Raw genomic sequence first — 23,278 nt, 5'->3', positions numbered from 1 at the left:
AATTTCTTTACAAGCTTTTTATTTTTTAAAGATGTACTTATTTTTATTTATATTAAGTACATTGCAGCTGTCTTCAGACACAGAACAGTGCATCAGATCCTGTTCCAGATGGTTGTGAGCCATCATGTGGTTGCTGGGAATTGAACTCAGGACTTCTGAAAGAGCAGTCAGTGCTCCTAAGCATTGAGCCATCTCTCTAGCCCCAATGTATATTTTTAAGTGACTGTTATTGAACATTACCTTAAATTAGGGCAACAACACTAAGTTTAAGAAATAGCAAATATATGTTCTGAGTAGAATTTCAAATTTGGCAGAGCTAAAAACATTTAGGTGTGTGCAAAAAAAATTTAGGTGTTTCCCCGTATCCTTAAGGGATTTTTGTAAGAGATGTTGTAGAACCTTGTCATTGCAGTTTGTTTTACAGTGTTTGTATATCAGGCCTGTTGTTAAAATGTCTGTGTAGCTAAGGATGTCCTTAAACTCCTAATCTTCCTGCCTCTATTTCCCAAATGCTCAGCTATCCCTGTAGTTTTGTTTGAGTGGCCCCTGTATTACTTCCTACTAGTCGCCTCTGAGACATCTGCGGGCAAGAATTTTTCATAGAAACTTACTTGGCCTTACATATTAAAATTTAGTTATTAATGATATTAAATATTAACATTTAATGTTTACAGAGTTATTAAATGCTTTATAATTTGTGTCAATCCCTCCAGAATCCTATGGTATTAAAAATTCATCCAATTTAAAGATTCATAGGAAGAGGAGAATTTAATCTAGTGTGAGATGAGACCTCTCACAATCCACACAAGATTTCTTGTGCTATGTTCAAATTTTATCCATCTACAATACAAAACCACTGAAAATCCTTAGGAAGAGCAGAGACATAATTGGATGAAGGCTAATACAAGGCCAGCCAGAAGCAGGGGGCTTGAACAAGCTGTAAGATGCTGCTAACAAATGTTAATACTGAATGCATATCATTATTCAGGGGGTGGGGTTAATATTTAAAGAGGAGCTTACAATCAAATCAGCATGTTAGATACTTAAAAGATCCAGTTACTGATGTGTCAGGTATAGACTAGTAGACACTGAAGTTAAAGCTAAGAAAAACAGACTTAAAAATGTGAATGTTTTGAAGTACTCTGGCAGACTCCCTCCAGACTGCTAAAAGAAAAAAAATCACTTTAAAAATTACATTTACTGATTCGATTGGCGCGTGCATGCGTTCCTGCGCGTATGTGTCTGTCTGTTTGTGTGTATATACATATGTGGAGGAATGGAGTCAGTTCTGTTCTTGGTAGAAAGTACCTTTACTTATTCTCCTTCCATGAAAATTCACTGAAACATTGACAGATATTAAATTAAAACAAATCAATGGAGGCCAAGAATAAGTAGTCTTCTTATCTCACACAGAACCTAATCTTTGCATCACCCACAGTATATTCTAATTGAGAATTGGGAAAAGAATCCAGTAAATGGACAGGGGTTTACAAGCAACAGGAAAGAAGTAACACAAGGACAGGGGAACAAATGCATTAGTAAGAAGTTTAAATGATGTTTCAGCCCTCTCCATGAAAGAGCATTCTAAGGTCCTTGTAAATCTGTTTGCAGTTTCATTGAGGAAATCCCAGAAGCCAAAAAGAAAATGCATTAGGATGCTTCACCTGGCGTTGCAGGAGGAGTTTGTTCTTGTAATTATGGAGAATAGAATGTTCAAAGGAATGAGGGAAAATAACTTGTGACAGAAAACATGGATATGCTTTTGACAGGACATGCATGATTAGTAACATTTATCTCCTATGTACTCAAAAGCTTAATTAGCAGAACTCATATAAAATATTTTCACTTTAGTCTTAGTAAATGATTTGAGAAACATATAAACTCTAAACATTTACATCAGAGTATACAGTAACAGACACTTGTAGTAGTAACAGTTTCCCAAAGAAGTCAGGGACAAGTACATCATCATGAGACAGGTGGTACTACTTTAACATGTGAAACTGGAGTGTATCTCTCCTGATCAATGCCACTGATTAACTGTGAGGAAACACAGCTCTTAGTGCTCTTTGAGTGTGTGTGAACTTCAAGGAGTAGTTCTCTCCTCCCACAATGTCAGTCCTAGGATGAAACTGAGGTGGTTAGTTTTGGTAGTCAGTAGATGACCTCTGGGCCATCTCACCAGCAATGATTTTCCTTTTTCTGTGTAGCTTGGCTGTCCTGAAGCTCACTCTGTAGACCATGCCTCCGACTCTGAGTGAAGGGATTAAAGATAAGGGCTGCCACCACCACCTCCAGGTCAGCTTTGTTTTTCATAGTTTCTAGCTAGACTGCAATATCACATAGCTTACATGTGTTAATGTACTAACAATTTTTCTTGTCTTTACTCTTGCCAATTCACTACTTTCCCTGGTGCACAATAATTGAGTCCTTTTTTTTTTTTCCACTTTTGCTTTATTTGTTGGTGTAATGTACCAAAATTCCAGTTTAAAAGATACTCAATATGTCTAACAGTGTGATCAAAAATCATGAAGACAACATTTTTCTGGGATATGGCAGAAGTGCAAAGTTAAAAACAAGCTCCTCTCCAAACAACTCTGAAGTGCAGCTAATGTTTTTCCAGCGTATATCACAATAAAGAGCAGAGCTGCAGATCTCGATCGGTTTAATACCCTTTATGTCTCACTTTGTTGGGAACCAACCACTCATTGTTGGCTTAGAGAGACTATTCCTAAACTTTTACCTCTACCAGATATTCCTGGAAATAGTTATTTAATACGTGTTTATGTCACATAATTGATTGGTCTGCAAGTAACATCTGCTCATCAAATTTTAGTACTCAAGTTTTGTAGCTTCAAGTCCTTGCCTGAGCCCGAATACAAATGCAATATTCTCCCAAGCTGACATTCTCTTCCCTAATCTTGACGCTGTTGACCCATTATCGACCTCAGTACTGTAAGGTCCAGCCGCTTACAGGCCAGTACACTTTGCTTCGTTTCTTCTCTTCTGGACGTCCTCATTACTTACCTGGTTTGATTTTGTGCCGCCCCACCCTTGCAAACATGCCAGGCATACTTTCCGAGTTGCCTGCCAACCTGGCGGTCGCGGTATGAGTGGCCCAAGTGACAGTCGGCTGACCGCGGGGCAGCCCAGCCGACGGGGGTCCCCGAGCTGTGCTAGTGCTCACTCTTCAGCCTCCAGTTCCACTGTTGGGGCTGCTCCAGGTTTGGCGGGGTCGGTCTGCCGCGGCCAGGAGGTCACGCTCACCTTGGGGCCGTCCACGGCAAGCACCGAAATACCTTCCAGGGTCAGGGAAGGACAGACAAGTCGCCTGCCAGGGACAACACTCCCTGACCGAGCCGCGCCCGTCCGGGCAGCCCAGCGACTTCCGGATCTGCGCAGACGCCTGGAGCGCCCTTCCCCCGGTGCCTGTTTCCCGGCGTGCTCTGCGGCGGAAAGGCCGAGTCGACAATAACAAACCCCGCGGCGGCCGCGACCCTGCCCTGACAGGCTCCCAGTGCCTCAGCCCGCGGACTCGGGTCCCCGCGCGGAGCCGAGAGGCCGGAGCAGCGGCTACGCCGGACTCCCATCCCGCCGGACCTTCAGGCCTCGCCGGGTACTCGGCGGCCGGGCGCCGACGGTTTTGTCGGTTGGCGGCGCCGCAGGGGCGGTTGGTAGCCGCCGCCGAGGCCAGGGCGGCGGCAGAAGATGGTGCGGGGGACCGCCGGCTGTGTTGCTGCCGCGGGCGGAGGAGGCGCTGCCGGGTGAGTGCCGCCCCGTTCCCATCTGGCGGCCGGCTTGGCCGGGCCGGTCAACACCTGACGGGTTCGCTGGAGCGTCTGTCGACGCCAGCTCGGAGGGTCGCCGCGCCTGCCCTACGGGGACCGTGAGGCCCGCCGGCTGCTGACAGATCGCGGGAGCTGCAGGGCGCCGGTGCTCACCGGAGGCCCGAATCGCGGCCTCCGTTTCCAGGGTGCGGAGCATTGTGGTGTCGGGCTCGGGAAACCGGAGAGGGTTTGGGCCAGGGCCGGAGTGCCCAGAGGGGAGGAACCTAGAGGTGATGCCTTTGTCCCGACCCCGGAGTGCAAGCTTCGGTGTAAAGTTACTCCTTGGAATGACTCAGCCTCGCTCGCCCCACGGATGGATTTGGGGTGGGGGGTTTATGCGGGTTCCAAAACTTGGTACAAATGACAGCTTCCGACCGTGGTGTCTATACTTTCTCTACAGAGTGGTGGTTGTGCTATGGTGACTGTTGATGGTTTCGTAATCCTGTGCTTTCCGTCATGAGTCCTTTAAAGTGTGGTCGTTCTGTGAACTGGTATAGGCCTGATACCACTGAACACTCGTGCACTCACTTATTGATAAAGTCCCTGCAAGACATTCTGTTGGGTGTGGATGTTGACAAGTCTATTAGGAGCGTTAAAAATTGTCCGTTTTGCTATACATTTTCTGTAAAGTACTGATGAGACTAACTTATCTGAGGATTTGCAAAGCTAGCAGTTTAGAAGCCTAAAAATGGACCAGCCTGTGTGCTTAATCAAATGTTACTGTATTTCAGTAGGTGATTTTTTTTTTTTTTTGGATTACTGGGTCTATAAATAGACTGCTATTATTATGTGAGAAATACTTTATTTAGTGTTATTACAAAATATGACACAAATAATTGTTTTACCAGTACGTTTTTGTCATGTTTTTTTAGTGTTTATATCTGTTTTAAATGTTAGCCTAGGGTTAGAACGTAGCTGCTGTATTCATCTCAGCATTCCAGGAGGCTGAGACAGAAAGATGGCTTTAGGTTATTTGACAGTAAGTTAAGGTGGTCTTGGGAAACATAGTGAAAACATGTCTTGAAAAAGCAAACAATAAAAATGATATTTACATAGTTATGCCATGGGTGTGTCAGGCATGTGATGCAGCATTTGCATCAATAAACCTATTATAATGTAATTGGTTAGTAGACTTAAACAAAATTTAGAATTTTTGTTATGTTTTAAATTTGGTAGGGAAGACAATGAAGCGGTCTGGCCCCAGAGAAGAGGTTTTTTGTTTTTTTTCTTTTTGTCTTTTTGTTTGTTTGTTTGTTTGTTGGCTCTTTATGACAAACATCAGGGTTTGAATGCACAGCAGATTAAAAGAACTGATTTCTCCCCAGGTTATATTTGTTTGCTTGTTTTTGTTTCTTGGCTTATTCGTGTGTACCAGTAGGAATAAACCCAGGGCTTCCAGCATGCTCTGTGAAGTGTTAACATCCCTGAGCCACTGTTAAGACCTGAGGGGGGGGGAAAAATGCTTCCACAACTATCTGATTAAGAGAGCTTTGTTTAGAGGTGCAATTGTCTGATTAAGAGACCTTCATTTAGAGGTGCACGTTGTAGCTCAGGTTGGCCTTCAGCTCTTGGACCCCTTTTGCTAAGACCTGTCATACCTGACACATCTCAGAGTTTTGGTAAGTATTCAGCAGCAGACAAACTCAAGTTTCTATCATTCAGAAGAAAAGTGAGAATATAAGTGGATATCTAAGCAAGCCAGGAAGGTTAAGAAGTGTGTGTGTGTGTGTGTATAACTTTGGATAAGGTGTTTTACTATCTTGAGTAAAGACCCAAGAGAATTTAAGAAGCTATGGCTACTTGACAAAAGGACCCTTTTGGAGGGATGAGGGAGAGAAGAAATAGAAAATATGGAAGGCTCTGATTGAAAGTGTATTCCATGAAAAAGGTGTTACTGAAGATGGATGCCTGGACTGAGGGGTAGTAGGAGGAAGAGGCATTCCGTAGACATTCAAGTTTTATGTCATAGTAGTTAAAAAAAAAAAGAGTAAAAATGTGGGTTCTATGGACCCTGCATATGTATAAAGGCACAGAGTTGAGTGTCAGTAGATCCCACAAGTCTGGGGAACAGTTGAACAACGAATCTACTCCTCACATATTGATTGATCCTACAAAGTACACTTGTATATAATAGTGTACTAGAGTAACACACATCTCATATGTGTGTGATTAGACAACCATTGGGCATTTTAAAGAAGGAAGAACAAAACATATCAATTGCTGGCTTAGAAAAGAGGTAGAGAAGCAGACTGTGGTGAGTTAGGTTAAGCAATGTACTTTTTAGACAAAAAACATACTGAACACATTTCGATAGTATTCTTTTGCATTATGGACCTAGGAAACCTAATTTGCTTATTATAAAACTGATCATTATCGAAGGTCCTAAGAGCATTATTTTTTCTTTCACCCTTTTGTAAAGTTGAGTCTAGTGAGTCTGCAAGTGTGTGCAGAACTTGAATGCTCACAAGCAACCTTTTGAGTAGTAACCTTACCTGAGCATGCTTATCTAGTGTCAGAGAAGGCACACGCTTAGATATGAACCTTTATGAAACAGGTTTTCTTTGTAGAGTGTAAAGAAGATACCTGCCCTACTCTTTGTTTTCTCTTGGTGGTGGTATATGGGGTGCATCTGATTTGCAGAGGCTGACACCCAGTTCTTGGTCTGGGCCACCCATATGGCTTTTGTGGTGAATGTTATTTTCATTAATGCAGAACCCAGTCATCACTCAGAATGGTAGAATTGCTAAGAATTGCAGTTTGTAGAATTAGAAACGAGATAAAATTATTTCAAATTGCTTTTCTCCATGAGGTCTTTAGTTTACTTTCTTTAGTAGCATCCAGACTTTGTGCTCTATTAGACTTGAAAGCAACGTGAAAGTATTTATATTCCTAGCACCTGGTACCACGCCCGGCTTATTTAGATCTCCCCACTGCCACCCTCATCCCAAGTATTGAAATCTTGAAAACCTTGAAATGTAAGAAAACTAATTCTGAGGTTTTAGCATTTTAGAAAATTGGTGGTAAGGCTAGAGTGATGGGCCTTATTATCACAGTGATATTTTTTAAAGAGGAAATTTTGAATTACCTCAGTTGAAAAGTTGGCTAGACAGTTAAATTAATTTTGAAACAAATTCTCACTATGAAGATTTTGCTGGCTTGGAACTTGTTATGTAGACCAGGCTGGCCTCCATCTCTGGGATTTATTTTATGACCTGTGCCTCCTCAGGGCTAGGATTAAAGTTGTGCAGGTGTGTACCACCACACCTGACAAAGCAAGATGAGTTTTTTTTTTTTTTTCTGAGATGATATCTGGTTATTTTATATAGATATGGAAGTCAAGCATCAGCCATGCATTCTATATAAATATAATGGGATTATTTTTAATTTAAAAGTTATTGTTTTAGATTACTTTATATGGCATTGGATACCCTGGAATTGAAGTTGTGGAGATTTAGGAGTTGCCATTTGGATGGTGGGAACTTTGAAAGAACAAGTGCTTTTAGCTGCTAAGCCATCTATCCAGCTCTTCCATCATTTATAGCCAACTATAAACGAGAAGGACCATGTTAATTGCTGGACTACACACCCAGCTCAGAAATAATGTTAGGACCTTACTTGGACTTTAAAATTCAGATAAGCAGAGTTTGGAGGAGGGATTTTACTTGATCTGAAAATACAAAGTGTTAGTATAGTTTTCTTCATGTGTGGGGTCCTTTGATGATAATTCTGGAGAGAGGAACTGGGGTTAATTATGAAGCTATTAAACATTAAAGCTTACTACCCACCACTTTTTAGTGATATTTTTAAATGTATGGAATACAATCCCGGGTACTGTAAAGGATTCTAATGTACATTGTTGCTCTCCTCCTTACCAACTATGTAAATGTATCATTTTCAGTTTGTAGATTATAAACTGAGATGCTAAAGTTATTGAGTCCCAGTGGAGTAGGTAGAATCTAAATAGAGAGAAATCTTGCTCCAAACACTGCCCTTCTAGGATAATTATGTGTCAGAGTTGTCAAGTTCACACATGTAGTGGGGTTGCAAATTAAAGGAAGTAAGTGGGATCATGTAGGTTGTCATTCTCTGAAATTGCCTTTTCACTTATTTTGCACAGTGGTTCAATGAGAAGGAAGAAAAACCAGCTTTGAAGAAAGTAGTGCTTAGCTAAATATTATAGCACATGAAAGGTAGCTTCAGAGAAGGCAGAGAAAGACAGTGAGAAGCAGAATTTGAGGCCAGCTGGTAGGAGTATTGAAGGAGTACAATAGAAAGGTAAAAGAATTTTCAGTATAAAGTTTTGCCATGGAAGATTAGGAGTCGTTCTAAAAGAAAATATGGACAGAATTTAAACAGAAATGAACGATAGTTTTGTGTAAAATAAAATGAAGGGAAAGATTTAAAGGAAAGGCATCAAATTCAAAATTGGACTTTTTGGATGTGTATGGATGTGTAGTCCAGCAGTTAATCTAGTCTTGGTTTTTTGTTTTTATTTGTTTTAGACAGGGTCTCATGTAGCTCAGCTTGGCTTTAAACTCCCTGAGAATATCCTTGAAGTTAGGATGGATCATCCTGTCTCCAGTTCCCAAGTGTTGTGATTACTGGGTATGCATTACCACACCTGGCTTATACAGTGTTTGGGAGTGAACCCAGAGATTTCTCTATGCTCATCTGGGCAAGCTCTTTACCCATCAACCTCTTGAAGTCAATGACACTGTGAGGCCCAGGCATACTTCTGTGTCTCAAGTGCTAAGATTCTTGACATGCACAATCATTTCTACCAGTGAGCATACACTGGACTCAGTCCCCAAAACAAGGAAAGAAAGAAGAATAAATTTAGACATGTTTGAGAGTAGGATTTGTAGTTGGAAAGGTTTTACATTAGTTAGTACTATAGTAGGAGATGGGTCTGAATCGTTACTGACATTAACTGATGTTGTTTTCAAACATGTGGGAAGAGTTTGTATAATTTTACTACATATGAAGATTATTTCCTGGGAAATAGATCTTTCCTTATCAAACGAAAGAACTGGTAGTCAAGGTCACATAGTAGGGTAGGGTTGAATATAGGTTTTCTGAGTCATCTGTTTTTATTCTGTTTCCCTAAATATAAAAATTAGAGGAATAAATATGAGTGACCATTTAGGGGAGACAAAGTGGAACAGAGCAACATATGGTCCATATACTAAATTTCAGGACAGCTAGGGCTACATAGAGACCCTGTCTCAACAAGCAAGCAAACAACACTCACACCCCCCAAAACAAGAGGTATAGTGAAATACACTTAGTACCATCCTTAGAAGATAAGAGTGGGGGGGGGGGGTCAGAATTGATTTTGAGACTACCCTGAGATTGTCTAAAAACAGACAAAGCAGTTCTTAGTTTGTGCATTTTTAGTACACGGTGCAAGTCTCTTTAAGAGTTACACCAACTTATTCCTGCCAGTAAAGCTAGGTGTAGTAGGTGGTACAGACCACAAAGACAGGAGAATTAGGAGTTCAAAGTTGGCCTGCTACCTAAGAAATTTTAGACTACTTGAACTACATGAGACTCTTTTCTGTCTCAAGACAAAAGAGATAGGAAAGGGGAAGGAACAAGAACAAGGAAAAGCCAGTGCACATTGCTTGTTACCTTTTCAACATTTAATAATTAGTGGCAATCTGAATGCTAAAAATCATGTCTTGTAACCATCATAGTTCTTACTTTTCAGTTTAGTATGCACATCCAGTTAGTACTTATTTATTTATTTATTTTTACTACTATTGTTTTGAGATGTGGTTTGGCTGCATAGCTCAGGCCGTCTCCATCCCCATCCCCATCCCCATCCCCATCCCCATCCCCATCCTCCATCCTCCATCCTCCATCCTCCATCCTCCATCCTCCATCCTCCATCCTCCATCCTCCATCCTCCATCCTCCATCCTCCATCCTCCATCCTCCATCCTCCATCCTCCATCTCCATCTCCATCTCCATCTCCATCCTCATCCTCCAGGCTCTTTATTTAGACTCCTGAGTGCTGGAGTCACACAGGTGCTACACCATCCTAGAACTGTCATTTGAAAAAAATTCAACTTTTCTCTCCAATTGAAATTCTAAAATTCACTAGGTTTGAGCATGACTGACATGTTTTGATATTTCTGTGTAGTGTTGTCTCAGTGAAATATGTATTAATACTTTTTGTCTTATTGACTAGAAGCTAATGACAATACTTAGGCAGGTGGTTAATAAATAGTAGGAGTTGGGAGTTGGAGTGCTGAAAAGATGGCTCATCAGTTAAGAGCTCTTGTTACATTTCTAGAGGATACCCAGGTGATTTCTAGCACCCACATGAAGGCTCAGAGCCATCTCTGACTCCAATTCAAAAGGATCTGACACAGCTTCTGCACTCTGAAGGCACCTGGCATGCCTGTGATGTGCTCACAAAAAAATGCAGGCAAAACACCTGTACATGTAAAATAAAAATAAAAATGAGTAGGTATGGTGGTACATACTTGAACTCTTGAGCTCAGGCAAGAGTACTGAGCGTTTAGAACCAGAGATAAAAAGTAGTAGGCAAGCAAGTGTGTTATTACTATATACACTCAAAGTCTTCCAGTTATAATTCCCTCAGCAATTCATTCTAGCAACTGTTTACAAACATTTACACTGTAGTAGATTAAAACTCATAGGAGGTTGTGTGTCAGGTGAACATTACACTGTTTAGATACAGGACTTGCTACTTTGGGTATTTATGGGATCATTTCCCCAAAAAATAAAGAAAAAGGATGACTTTTTAAATGCTAGTTCTGAAAATTAAGTGCAACAAACAAGTCCAGTTCATAGAAGCAACTTATGGAATTAAGGATTTTTACATAAATTAGGGCAAATGTATAAACTAATGAGCAATCCCAAAGTTAATCAATACGAGCATTAACTCAATTTTGTTTGTGTGTATGTTGAGGTCAGAGGATAGTTAGTGTCCTCTCTATCACCATGTGGGTCAGCTACTAGTGCATTTACCTTCTGAGCGATCTTGCCAGCCTACAGTTGTTTTAGGAGTTAGTAGTGTAAGGTTAAGTTTTGGTAATGTGCTCAGTGAGGATAAACTTAGTTTCTAATTGGAGTTGGTTTTATATGTGCAGATTTCTGGTTTTGGTTAATCAAAGAGTTCATTGTAAGCTTACAGTTACAGAGGGTGAGACCATTACAGAGAGCATGACAGCAGGCAGCCAAGCATGGCACCAGAGCTTTACATTCTAGTTTACAAGCCTGAGGTATAGAAAGTTGCCATTTTTAAAAATCATACCTTCTTTGTGTGAATTCTTGTCTTTTCCTTCTTAGGATAGTACTTGCATACCTCCTTTCTTGATATTTAGTCATTTTATATGGTGAGGTTTTAAAAGATGCTTAATACTGAAGTTTGTCACTACAAACTTTTTTTTAAGTTGTTAAGTGACTACATAAGAACTTGGTTTTATGCATAGTCTGACTATATCATTTTCGAGAACATTGAATGAGTGATCTCATGTACTGCTTGACTTTTGCAAAAACACAGATTTGGAAAAACTGGGTAGCTAGCTAATAAGTAATAAGCCAAGACTGTAGTTACACATATGCTTAGGCTCATTTTTACTTATTATTATTATATAAGGGTATTTTGCCTGCATTTATGTGCACCACCCACATGGGTACCTGGCCCCGTTGGAGGCTAGAAGAGGGAGGGCATTGAATCCCCTGGAACTGGGGTTACAGACTGTTAAGAGTCTCAATGTAGATGCTGGAAATCAAACCTAGGTCTTCTATAAGAAGCCAGTGTTCTAAACTCCTAAATCATCTCTATACTGATACTTGACATTTAAAATTTTTTTTTTTTGTTTTTTTGTTTTTTTGGTTTTTTTTGTTTTTTGTTTTTCGAGACAGGGTTTCTCTGTGTAGTCCTGTCTATCCTGGAGCTCACGTTGTAGACCAGGCTGGCCTCTGCCTCCCAAGTGCTGGGATTAAAGGCGTGCGCCACCACCGCCCGGCCAAAATGTTTATTTTTTATTTAGAAATTGTTATCTGGCTGGCGTGGAGCTGGCTGTGTGGCTCTAGATGACCTGGAGCAGACTTTTAGCTGACTGCTTCCTCTTGCACACCTGGGTGACTTACACGCCTCCATGTCCGCTTAGAACTCACAAGGAAAAGAAAGCTCAACTGGGGATCATCACATTTTGACAAGATAGTTTCCTGTGAATTCTCTTTGAGACATTTTGTTTTTTTATTTCATAGTTGGGATACATCATTTTTGCCTCAAACACCATTGATTGCCCATTATGTTTGTTAGTTATTAAGTATTTAAAGAATGGCATATGCCAAGTGGTGGCATACACCTGCTATCCTACCACTTGCAAGATGGAGACAGGAGGATTTCGAGTTTGAGGCTAGCCTGTGCTACATGGTAAGAACTTGTTTGAAACAAACAAGCCAAAAAAGTTAACTACCATGTTTTCTACTGTCATTTGCTATCCAACTTGGGCAATGTAAGATACTTGGCAGCAGTTAAAGAAAAAGTGTAGCAGGGCATTTATGCTGGGCTATGGATATGACTGTTAGATTTTGAAGTTTGGCCTGTCAGTGGTTATGAAATAGACTATTTATTGTTTACAAAGACTGCCAAAATATTGGTGACTTCTTGGTTATAAAACAGAAACATAGAGTGACATGAGTAAAGGCACAAAGAACCAGGGCTTATTCCTCTCATATCAGTGTAAATGTCACAGGCCTCATGCAGGGAGCCAGAGCAGTTACTGGTGGGGTATCCATCTAAAGAGGCATGTTTTATGAGTAGTTTTTTTTTTTTTAAAGATTTATTTATTATATATATATGAGTACACTGTAGCTGTCTAAAGACACACCAGAAGAAGGCATCAGATTCCATTCCAGATGGTTGTGAGCCAACATGTGGTTGCTGGGAGTTGAACTCAGGTTCTTTGGAAGAGCAGTCAGTGCTCTTGACTACTCTCCAACCCTTATGAGTAGAGATTATGAAGCTGCTTTTGGTTTGGAGTAGTGTGGCATCAAAACAGGACCCAATCTTGTTCTAGTGGTGGTCTTCTGCTATCAGCATTGTCAGGCTCAGTTGTATACTACATAATGCTATCTAGACAGAAATAATGAAAGATGGGTGGGATATAAAGACTTAATTACTGATGGATATGGGATCAGAGAACCACATGATAGGAAACCAAGTAAATTCTCTTTTTAAATGTACATGTTTGGAAATATATTGGCAAATAAAGAAGTTACCCAAAACAAGCTACTTTGGTGTGATCTGTAATTTTTTGCAGTGCTAGACACTGAACCTAGCTAGGGTCTTGTGCCAGTTAAGCAAGCACTCTTGTCACAAAGCCACACCACTAACTAACCTCTCCAGTTATTTTTTCACTCTACAATGCCTACTATAGAGACTCTTAGAAACATGCTAAGAGTGCAGTTGCCTGTTCACTCATCAGATGCTTTGGGGTGAATATTTTATGTTAGGCCAGTTATTTTTTGCCTCTAGATAGCATTTTTGGAGCAGTTACTGTGACATTGGCATTGTACAAAATACCTTTTATTATATCTTCTTTCTGTGATAGCTATATGGAGTGGACATTATTAGCATCTCCATATTGGAGAATTGGAAATTTAATTTTTAAAAGTAACTAGAAATTTAACTGTGTATTGATAGAGAAGTTTTCTTCTTCTCAGCCCTTTTTTATAAAACCTGTTGCCGGACGGTGGTGGCACACGCCTTTAATCCCAGCACTTGGGAGGTAGAGGCAGGCGGATTTCTGAGTTCAAGGCCAGCCTGGTCTACAGAGTGAGTTCCAGGACAGCCTGGGCTATACAGAGAAACCCTGTCTCAAAAAAAAAAAAAAAAAAAAAACAACAACAACAAAAAAACCTGTTTACTTCAGTGACTGGCTGAAGAAGAAACATTTCAGTGAATTTTAGAACTTTGAGTTAGATTACACAAAATTGAGCTTTGTTAAAAAAAAAAAAAGTCTTAGGATATTTAATAAGAATCTTAAGTTCCTCTTACATATAATAAGCATCTTTATGTGTATGTATATACATACACATAAGCTAAGGATTGTTACATCCTTAATACATACACATTAGCTAAGGAGCTAAGAATTGAAGCAAGCAGGGGCCTTGTGCATACTAGGTAAGCATTCCACTAATAAGCTTCATTTCCAGCCTATTAAATGTATGTCAATTAAAGATGACAAATTTCTATCTTGTTTACACAGAAGTTTATAGTTCCCACAATGTGTTTAGTCTAAACTGTGGAAGGGAAATTAAAATAAAACCTTTCCTTTATCAGGCACAACTGTGGTGCTCTAAAGCAGTATCATGGCCACCTAAAATTTAAGATCCAGGATTGAAGTAGCAAGTTAGAGACAGCTTGTATATTTGGTTCTGGTGTGTTAGCTCAGAGCCTGGAACATGTTAGGTAAAGCGCCTACCACTGCATTACACACCTAGCCCAGAAATACTTGCTAAAGAGTTGGTAGGGTGAGCACCAAGGCAGAGAGAAGGGGTCCGTGGAAATGGCAGCTTTAGGAAGCAGTTGTATGGTGGAAGAGAATGTCTGTGACAGAAGCTGGGTAATCTTGGTCTGTGGCAGAGTGTATATTTCCAGTCCCCTCAGAGTGTTACTGCCATAGAGCTTGCCTCCCCCACATTTTTGTTTTAAAGCCAAAGATGGTACACCCCTTGAATCTGGTAGTTCCAGTCTTGGCTTTTTCCCTGCAGCTGGCTTGAGGAAACGCATACTTTACTTTGTAGACTCTTAGTAGGGTATACACTAACAAGTCAAATTATTCTTTCATTTTCTTTGTTTTTTAATTTTTTTTAAATTTTAAAACAAGAAAGCTGGATATTAGCTAAGAATGAGAAAAATATTAAATACCTCTTATGTTGGTTAGGTGTTGATGCAGTGGAAATTTGATTTGTATATGATGTGCTTAGAGGAGGCTGAGATTATTATTTCAGTTATTTTTAGTAAAGTATATTTATTGCTTGTACTCTGCCTTGTGTATAGGGTGTTCACAATCCTTTAGTAATAGGCATTATTAGGCATTTTTGCTTATGTTCCTGAATTGGCTACAAATAGTATGCTAAGAATTGACATATGCTCAGTCCATACATAATTTAAGAACTTGATTTCTCATTGATATCTTTTTTTTTTTTTTTTTTTTTTTTTTTTTTTTTAAGCTGAGGACCAAACCCAGGGCCTTGTGCTTGCTAGGCAAGTGCTCTACCACTGAGCTAAATCCCCAAACCCTCTCATTGATATCTTACAGGAAATAAAATTAGTAAGTTCAGTTGTAAAGAATTGAAATAGATTAAATTTGAGATAGAGTCTTGCTGTGTAGCCTTAGCTAAGCCTAGAACTCAACTTTGTAGACCAGTCTGTCCTCAAATTTATGGAAATCTACCTCCCTCTGCTGGGATTAGAGGCATATACCACCATGCCTGGGTTTGGGAGGCTTAGTGTTTTAGTACATCAGCATGAGTAACGATGACTAATCAGTATGCGAAATGATTAGTTTTTGTTCATTTTGAATAAGGGGAGGATTATGTAGGACATATTTAATATATATGCTTAATGTCCAGACACTATCCCAATTCATGTAAGTACCACAGTAGACCTAGTCTTTCCACTAGGCTTTTAGAAGATGGATTTGCTTTTGAGAAATCATTCCTTTGGCCCTATTGAAAAACAAGTAAGCAGACAAAAGACCAATTTATTGACAGAAATTTCTACCTATATAATTTTTTTGTCCTGTAAGTAGGGACGGAAACCTAGAACTCTTTGTAAGCTTTGCTTTTATATTGCAGTTATTTTTTTGTTTTAATTACTTACTTACTTAATTTATTTATTTTAACAGAAATGAGAAACAAAAACCTGGACATAGAAGACTGCCTAGTATACCCATACAGCATCTTAGTAACTTCCTTCTGTTCCCATCTTGCTTTAGCTAGACTTTTGCCTTCCCCCTTCTCTTATTTGACACTGTAAGGACTATGTTACCTGCTTTTAAGAAGAAAGCTGGAAGTCAGAATACTTTTCTCATTGTCCAGCCTAGAAATTGTGGTAGAGGGATTTGAACCAGAGCTTTCAGTTGTTTTTATGCTGACTGGGGACATATTATAACTGGAAAGGTAACAGGCACATGTCTAATTCCAGCATTCCTCAGGCTGGGGCAGGGAGAGATCATAAGTTCAAGGTCAGACCCTGTCTCAAAACAAACAAATATAATATAATATAATATAATATGTATATGTATATGTATATATATATATAACTAGAAAATGTTTTCATAGAGGCTTACTATTTTGAAAGACTGTTGCTAATCCAATACTTAACAGTATCATTTTCTCTCTAAACACTGCCCTGAACATTTTCTCTATACATCTTTGATTGTGTTATTTATTGAAGGATAGCAGAAGACCAAGATTGTGTCCTAGATTGGCTTGGAATTTCCAACAGTCCTTCTGCTTCACTCTCCCAGTGTTGAGATTATAGGTATAAGTCATAACACCTAGCTGTGCTTATGTTTTGTGGCTTGTTCTTTAACTATTCCATGTTTTCCAACAATATTTACACCAAAAGAATGAGTAACCCCACATTTATTATTAATAATAAATATGTAAATAATAATAATGTAAAGTTGCTTTTTATTTTAAATACGTAAGAAAATGGTTTGCTTTTTGCTGGGAGGGAATCAGACAGGGTTGTTGTGTATCTCTGGCTGTCCTGGAACTCATATGTAGACCAGGTTAGCCAGGAATTTGTAGAGAATATGCTGAGATTAAAGGAAACCATCCCATGCCTGGCTGTGATTTCCTTAAGAAGGGTCTTTATTGAACTGCACGGGTATCTGTGCTCAGCAGTTCTCTTCTGCTAGTGTGTTTCAAGGGCAGTGCCATAGAAATTCAATATCTGGCATTGTTGATTTTCTAAAACCTGGTATTTCTACTGATGCAATTTTAAAGAAAAAAATACAAGGGTTTTCTAGTATTATTATTGAATTAAGGGAAGTCTGAATTTATAAAATTTTTGTTTACCCTAACAAATAACAGTGGTTTTCTAGAAAGGTTATAATTATTCATGGTACATTGATACTTTATTACTAATGTTAAATATGATTCAAATGATTTACTACTATTTTTAATGTTTTATTGTGAAAATTTACAAATGAGCAAAATATCCTCACTTGTTGGGGGTACTATTCAATATATCTTTCAACACAATTCAGTTCTGCTACCGTTTTTGAAATTGTTTTCTTTTTTTTTTACCATTTGTTTTTTTTAGAGTAGTAGTTTAAATCAAGTATCATTTTACACATTAGTTTTTCCAACTTATTTTGTCTTAACCGTAGTACCATTATCAACCAAAGAAGCATAATTTGCAAATATTATTTTCATAATGTGTGTGTCCAGGGTGTGTGTGCTGGTTCCTGTGGAGACCAGAAGCAATGGATCTGACTAGAGCTTGAGTTAGGGCCATCACCAAATGTGCTGGAAACTGAGCTGAAGTCCCCTGGAAAGTCAGCAGTAGGAACTCTTAACCCTGACCAGCCTCTCCAGCCTCCAGTCAAATAGAAACTAAAGGATACAAACTAAATGATGCTGTGCATGCTGAGCAAGCATTCCATAATGAAAAACTTTGCAGCTTGAAATTCTTTAATATCTAGGACTTAGGCTTAGATTCCTGTATTCACCTAAAAAAATGGCTTTTTTTCCATGTAAGAAAAGTAAGAGCTTAATTTTTCATTCTCCAGTTTAATAATGGGTTCTGAAAGCATCTTACTTTAATTTTTAAATTAATTTATTTGTTTTGTGTGTATGGGTAGAAGACACATAACTTATGTTTGTGGAGTCAGGATAACTGATAGGAGTTAATTCTCTCCACGACTTGAATCCTGGGGATAGTCTCAGGTTATTAGGTGCTTTTACCTGCTTAGTTACCTCACTAGCCTCAGGGGTTTTGTTTGTTTTGTTTATGGTTATAGACATGCGTTTTTACAGATTTGATGTTATTTAGTTATTTGTAAAAAAAAAATTTTTTTTTTTTGGATGGATGATTAAACTACGGGAGTGGAAGCCGTGATGATGTTGGTTTTTTTGCCCTTTTGTCATGGTCTCATTAGTTTTTCTTACTGTACGGCACATTAAAATGGTCTAAGCATATGTGATTGGGATTTTTGGGTTTTGTTTTTGTTGTTGTTGTTGTTTTTTGTTTTTTCTTTAGACTTTTAAATTTAGCAACTTCTAATAGCCCCCTTAGAAACCACAATGTTGAGTGTTCAATGAGTTTACCCAATTCTAGAGTTAGAAAAGGCTCTGAAGACTGCCTCTACCCTGGAAACAGACTGCAAGCACAGTGATTTCAGACCCTCACCCCCACCTCTTATGTGTAATAGCTCACAAACTTAGGAACTTTTACTGTAATAAAGGATGCAAATTAAAATCAGGCTGTTGCTTATAGAGCTGAAGCCTTCAGCTTCAAAAGTCTGCCTGCTCACTTTCTGAATTACTCAACACACCATACCTTTCCTTTTCTGTCATGTTTTAAGCATACTTTCCCTAGCATTTTGGAGTTCACTTTTCTGTGGCTACTTGGTCTGTTTTGTGGCTGACCTCCTTGCTTGATGAGCTTAAGTGGCATGGCCTTTTTCTTTCCCCCTCTTCCAAACAGCTACTGACATTTACTTGCTGCTGCGAGATTTTTTTTTTTTTCCTTTCCAAAAAAAGGGAGGGGTAAGTAGAAATTAGAATTTGGAAAAGATCCAGACTGATCTTTTGATATTAACATTTCCAGAGTAATCTCCCCCATGCTCTGTAGTTGAACTAGGACATTGGCAAGCATTCTACTGAGCTGCATTTCCAGCCCAGCTCTTTTACTTTATGTATTATGTGGTTTTTTTCCCTCTGAAAATGTTTTATTTTTTAATAGTACTAGATATTGAATATAAGACCTTGCAGTGCTGGAACTGCAAGTGTGTAAGTAAGTACCAACTTTCCTAGTCCCAGCTGCTATTTGGTTGAAATTATGTAGCAAAGTGACTTGGGTTCAGTCCCTGGAATTTTTATATGTTGTGTTTCTAATTCTAAGCAGGCTAAGTACCTTCTGAATCTTACATTGCAAATAGAAAAAAACAGTAATAGTACATGTTGTGTGATAAATGAGGCAATGTATATAAAGTTCTTTAGTATAATGATTCTAACAGTCTCTTGGTGAGAGCAGTGATTGCTAACTTTCTGTACCATGCATGTTCTTGGATGTGTGGATAAATAAAAGAATTTGGTCAAAATCTATCAACTGTCAAGCTGCCAGTCAGTGGATGAAAGCACAGGCTTCCATATATAAGTAGCTGAGGGGATGCTTCTCAACATGTCTTTCATACCTTCTAGACTTGAGCTAAATAGCAAATGCCTGGCACTTACACCCCTACCTCATATTCTATGTATGTAAGAGTGCGTGTGTGTGTGTGTGTGTGTGTGTCTGTGTGTGTGTAGGCTTGCCTAATCTTTAATTAAGATGGCCCTAACAGTGGAGTTTATTTTTTTTTCCTAGTGATTGAAGTTTACAGTACTTTAGAGGTTGTGTTTATTCCGGTCATTGTGCCTGATGTGTTCAGTGTGTATCTTCAGACACACCCAAAGAGGACATCAGATACCATTACAGATGGTTGTGAGCCATCATGTGGTTGCTGGGAATTGAACTCAGGACCTCTTGAAGAAGAGTCAGGCTCTTAACTACTGACCCATCACCCCAGCAGTTTAGTGGGTATCTTAGTAAGTTTTTTTTTTCTTTTTTCTTTTAATTGCTGTGAAGACCATGACTGAGGCAACTTTTATAAAGGAAAACATTTAATTAGGGCTAACTTAATTAGTCAGTCCATTATCATCACGGCAAGAAGCATGGAAGCTTGCAGACAGACATGGTCTGGGGAGCCCAGATTTCTACATCTTAGTCTATAGGCATCAGCAGGAGACTGCCACACAGGGTATAGCTTAAGCATAGGAGACCCCTAAGCCCCACCCACCACAGTAGCACACTTCCTCCAACTAAACCACGCCAACTCCAACATGGCTACACCTCCCAGTAGTGCCAGTCCCTGCGGGCCAAGCAGTCAAACAAAAAACGATAGGGGCCAAACCACTACTATAGGGAATCTGTGAATGAACAACAAACTTATTAGCAGTCAAAGATGCCATGGAATATAAAGAAGTGAATTATTACAGGGAAGGATATGTAGCCGTGTAAATGGGATATATGGCCTGATGAGTATGGGTAATATAATATACTCTAGTAACTGAAATACTTGATTGTTTCAAGTCAGGTATAGTGATGTGTTCCTGTAATCCCAGCACTTGGAGCATGAGGCAAATTTAAGGCCAGTTTGGACTGAATAATGAGACTATTTCTCAATATCAAACAAACCAACAAAAATTGAGCATTTTGATATAGCAATTTTACTTGTTTAAAAATTAGTCTTTAGAAATAATTCTGAATATAAGAAGTGAATGTATTCTGTGACATTAAACTCTGAAGGCCAATAAGTAAATGTCATGTAACCTCATGGATACTTTGTTAGGCATTAGTACTGCAGGCTATCAAACATTCTTGGTAATTTGGTGACTTTTTGTCTTAAGTGGAGCATTATGGGTCTGAATCATAGTTTTGGATTCAGTAAATATTCAGGCAGAAAAACTGGGCCAGAGAGAGAACTATTATTATAGATGGCAGTTTTAAAGGAAAAGAATGATTAACATTGTGTTGTTTTGACATTGAATTATTTCTCTATAATGACTCTGAAATTTCTCTTTTTCAGTTCTCTGAGTTTCACCAGTAATGCCACTCAGTTGCCAATATCAAGCAAGCACATATAAGACACTTGTAATCTTTTAAGAAAAGTAGTAGTTCTCTTCACAGTATCTGGTGGTAAGTCATACTTAAACCTTCATAACTGTGTTTTTGATCCATTGACATCATAGTTTTAAAAACTACCATTTTTACTGGAGATATATATTGGTTTTTCAAGACAGGGTTTCTCTGTATAGCCCTGGCTGTCCTGGAACTCACTCTGTATGTAGACCAGGCTGGCCTCGAACTCAGAAATCCGCCTGCCTCTGCCTCCCAAGTGCTGGGATTAAAGGCGTGCGCCACCACTACCCGGCTGGATATTTTCTTTATTACATTTCAAATGTTATCCCTTTTTTTGGTCTCTCCTCTGGAAACACCCTATCCCTCCTGCCTCCCTGACCTAGCATTCCTCTCTACACGGAAGTATCAAGCCTTCCCAGAACCAAGGGCCCCTCCTCACACTGATGCCCAACAAAGCCATCCTCTGCTACATATGCGGCTGGAGCCATGGGTCCCTCCATTTGGTCCCTGGGAGCTCTGGGTGTCTGTTTGGTTGATATTGTTGTTCGTCTTATGGGTTGCAACCCCCTTCAGCTCCTTCAGTTCTTTCTCTAACTTCTCCATTGGGGACCCTGTGCTCAGTCCAATGGTTGCCTGTGAGCATCCACCTCTGTCAGGCTCTGGTAGAGCCTCTCAGGAGACAGTTATATCAGGCTCATGTCAGCAAGCACTTCTTGGCATCCATTGTAGTGTCTGGGTTTGACTGTGTATGAGATGGATCCCTAGGTGGGGCAGTCTGTGGATGGCCTCTCCTTCAGTCTCTGCTCCACAGATTGTCTTCGTCTCCATATTTCCTCCAGTGAGTATTTTGTTACTGCTTCTAAGAAGGACTGAAGCATGCACACTTTGGTTTCCTTCTTGAGCTTCATGTGGTCTGAAAATCTTGGGTATTCTGAGCTTTTGGGCTAATACCCACTTATTAGTGAGTATATACCATGTATGTTCTTTTGTGATTGGGTTTACTCAGAATATTTTCTAGTTCCATCCATTTGCCTAAGAATTTCATGAAGTCATTGTTTTTAATAGCTGAGTAGTACTCCATTGTGTAAATGTACCACGCTTTCTGTATCCATTCCTCTGTTGAAGGACATCTGGGTTCTTTCCAGTTTCTGGCTATTATAAACAAGGCTGCTGTGAACATAGTAGAGCATGTGTCCTTGTTATATGTTGGAGCATCTTTTGGGTATATGCTCAGGAGTGGTATAGCCTTCCCTGGGTCCTCAGGTAGTACTATGTCTGATTTTCTGAGGAACTGCCAGACTGCTTTCCATAGTGGTTGTACCAGCTTACAATCTCACAAACAGTGGAGGAGTGTTCCTCTTTCTCCACATCCTCGCCAGCATCTGTTATCACCTGAGGTTTTGATCTTAGCCATTCTGACTGGTGTAAGGTGGAATCTCAGGGTTTTGATTTGCATTTCCCTAATGTCTAAGGATGTTGAACATTTCTTTAGGTGTTTCTCAGCCATTCAAGTTTCCTCAGGTGAGAATTCTTTGTTTAGCTCTGTACCCCATTTTAATAGGGTTATTTGGCTGTCTGGAGTCTAACTTTTGAGTTCTTTGTATATATTTGATATTAGTCCTCCATCGGATGTAGGATTGGTAAAGGTCTTTTCCCAACCTGTAGGTTGCTGTTTTGTCCTATTCACAGTGTCTTTTGCCTTGCACAAGTTTTACAATTTTATGAGGTCCCATTTGTCTATTGTTGATCTTAGAGCATAAACCTTTGGTGTTCCGTTCAGGAAATTTTCCCGTGCCCATGTTTTCCTACATGAAAATTTTATTTTATGACTCACAAAGGAAGAACATGCTGAGAGGGTAATTTCATCAGTTTCATTTGTCTATAGGATTTCTACCTCTTGCTTATTAAAAACAAATAAAATAAAATAATGAAGGAAAAAAATAACAAAAGTCTTAAAGTCCAGTCATGGTACTTTATTATGAAATGTTCACAAATGACTTTTTAAATTGAACAAGTTAATGGCAGAGTAGCTTTAATTTCATTTCCATCCTGTTTACAGTTAGTGGTAAAGGGTGATCTTTTGTTTTTAAGGATATGTTTGTTTTTATTTCTGTGTATAAGTGTTTGCCTGCGTGTATGTCTGTTCCTGGTGCACTCAGGGACCAAAAGAGAACATTGGATCTTCTGGAACTAAAATTACTGACAGTTGTGAGTCACCATGTGAGTGCTGGGAATTGAACCTAGGTCCTATAAGAGCTGCAGTGTTCTTAACCACTGGACTATCTGTCCAGCCCCTGGCTGCTGGCTTTTTGAGGTAGGAAAAGGTTTAAGGTTTTTTGTGGAATAGTCAAGCTCATTACAGAGACAGAATACAGATTAAGCAGCAACCAAGTAGGAGGAAGGTAGGTGTGTGTGTGTGTGTGTGTGTGTGTGTGTGTGTGTGTGTGTGTGTGTTTAACTTGAAATTAATAGCTGTTCTCTGTCTCTGGGGAGGGAGTGTGCACACAGTTCATGATGTGTATATATATATGATCCTGTATCCTGGAATGAA

General features: G+C 39.4%; 1 protein-coding gene, 1 long non-coding RNA gene and 1 other non-coding gene across 12 annotated transcripts in view; 2 read left to right on the top strand and 1 right to left on the bottom strand.

The window, feature by feature from the left end:
* LOC143438650 (uncharacterized) overlaps positions 1 to 3,399 on the bottom strand; it is a 29,436-nt gene extending 26,037 nt beyond the window's left edge. For 6 of the 8 annotated variants that reach the window (XR_013107362.1, XR_013107361.1, XR_013107363.1 and 3 more), the window contains exon 1: positions 3,025 to 3,383. This is a non-coding gene — a long non-coding RNA (uncharacterized LOC143438650). Of the gene's footprint in view, positions 1 to 3,024 lie in introns of all 8 variants that reach the window. The other 2 variants (XR_013107364.1, XR_013107360.1) reach the window with 1 other exon arrangement.
* Positions 3,400 to 3,445: 46 nt separating this feature from the next.
* Rb1cc1 (RB1 inducible coiled-coil 1) overlaps positions 3,446 to 23,278 on the top strand; it is a 64,478-nt gene continuing 44,645 nt past the window's right edge. For 2 of the 3 annotated variants that reach the window (XM_076924424.1, XM_076924422.1), the window contains exon 1: positions 20,675 to 20,784. The gene's annotated coding sequence lies outside the window, so the exon portion shown is untranslated. Of the gene's footprint in view, positions 3,762 to 20,674; positions 20,785 to 23,278 lie in introns of those variants that run through there. The other variant, XM_076924423.1, reaches the window with a different exon arrangement.
* LOC143438686 (small nucleolar RNA SNORA8) lies at positions 16,699 to 16,823 on the top strand. Its single transcript, XR_013107388.1, has one exon. It is a non-coding gene; the product is annotated as a small nucleolar RNA SNORA8 (small nucleolar RNA).

This window comes from Arvicanthis niloticus, chromosome 25 (assembly GCF_011762505.2).
Source record: "Arvicanthis niloticus isolate mArvNil1 chromosome 25, mArvNil1.pat.X, whole genome shotgun sequence".
NCBI classification, from domain to species: Eukaryota; Metazoa; Chordata; class Mammalia; order Rodentia; family Muridae; genus Arvicanthis; species Arvicanthis niloticus.
Note: the sequence above shows the minus strand (reverse complement) of the source record. Positions and strands in the feature narration are given on the sequence as shown.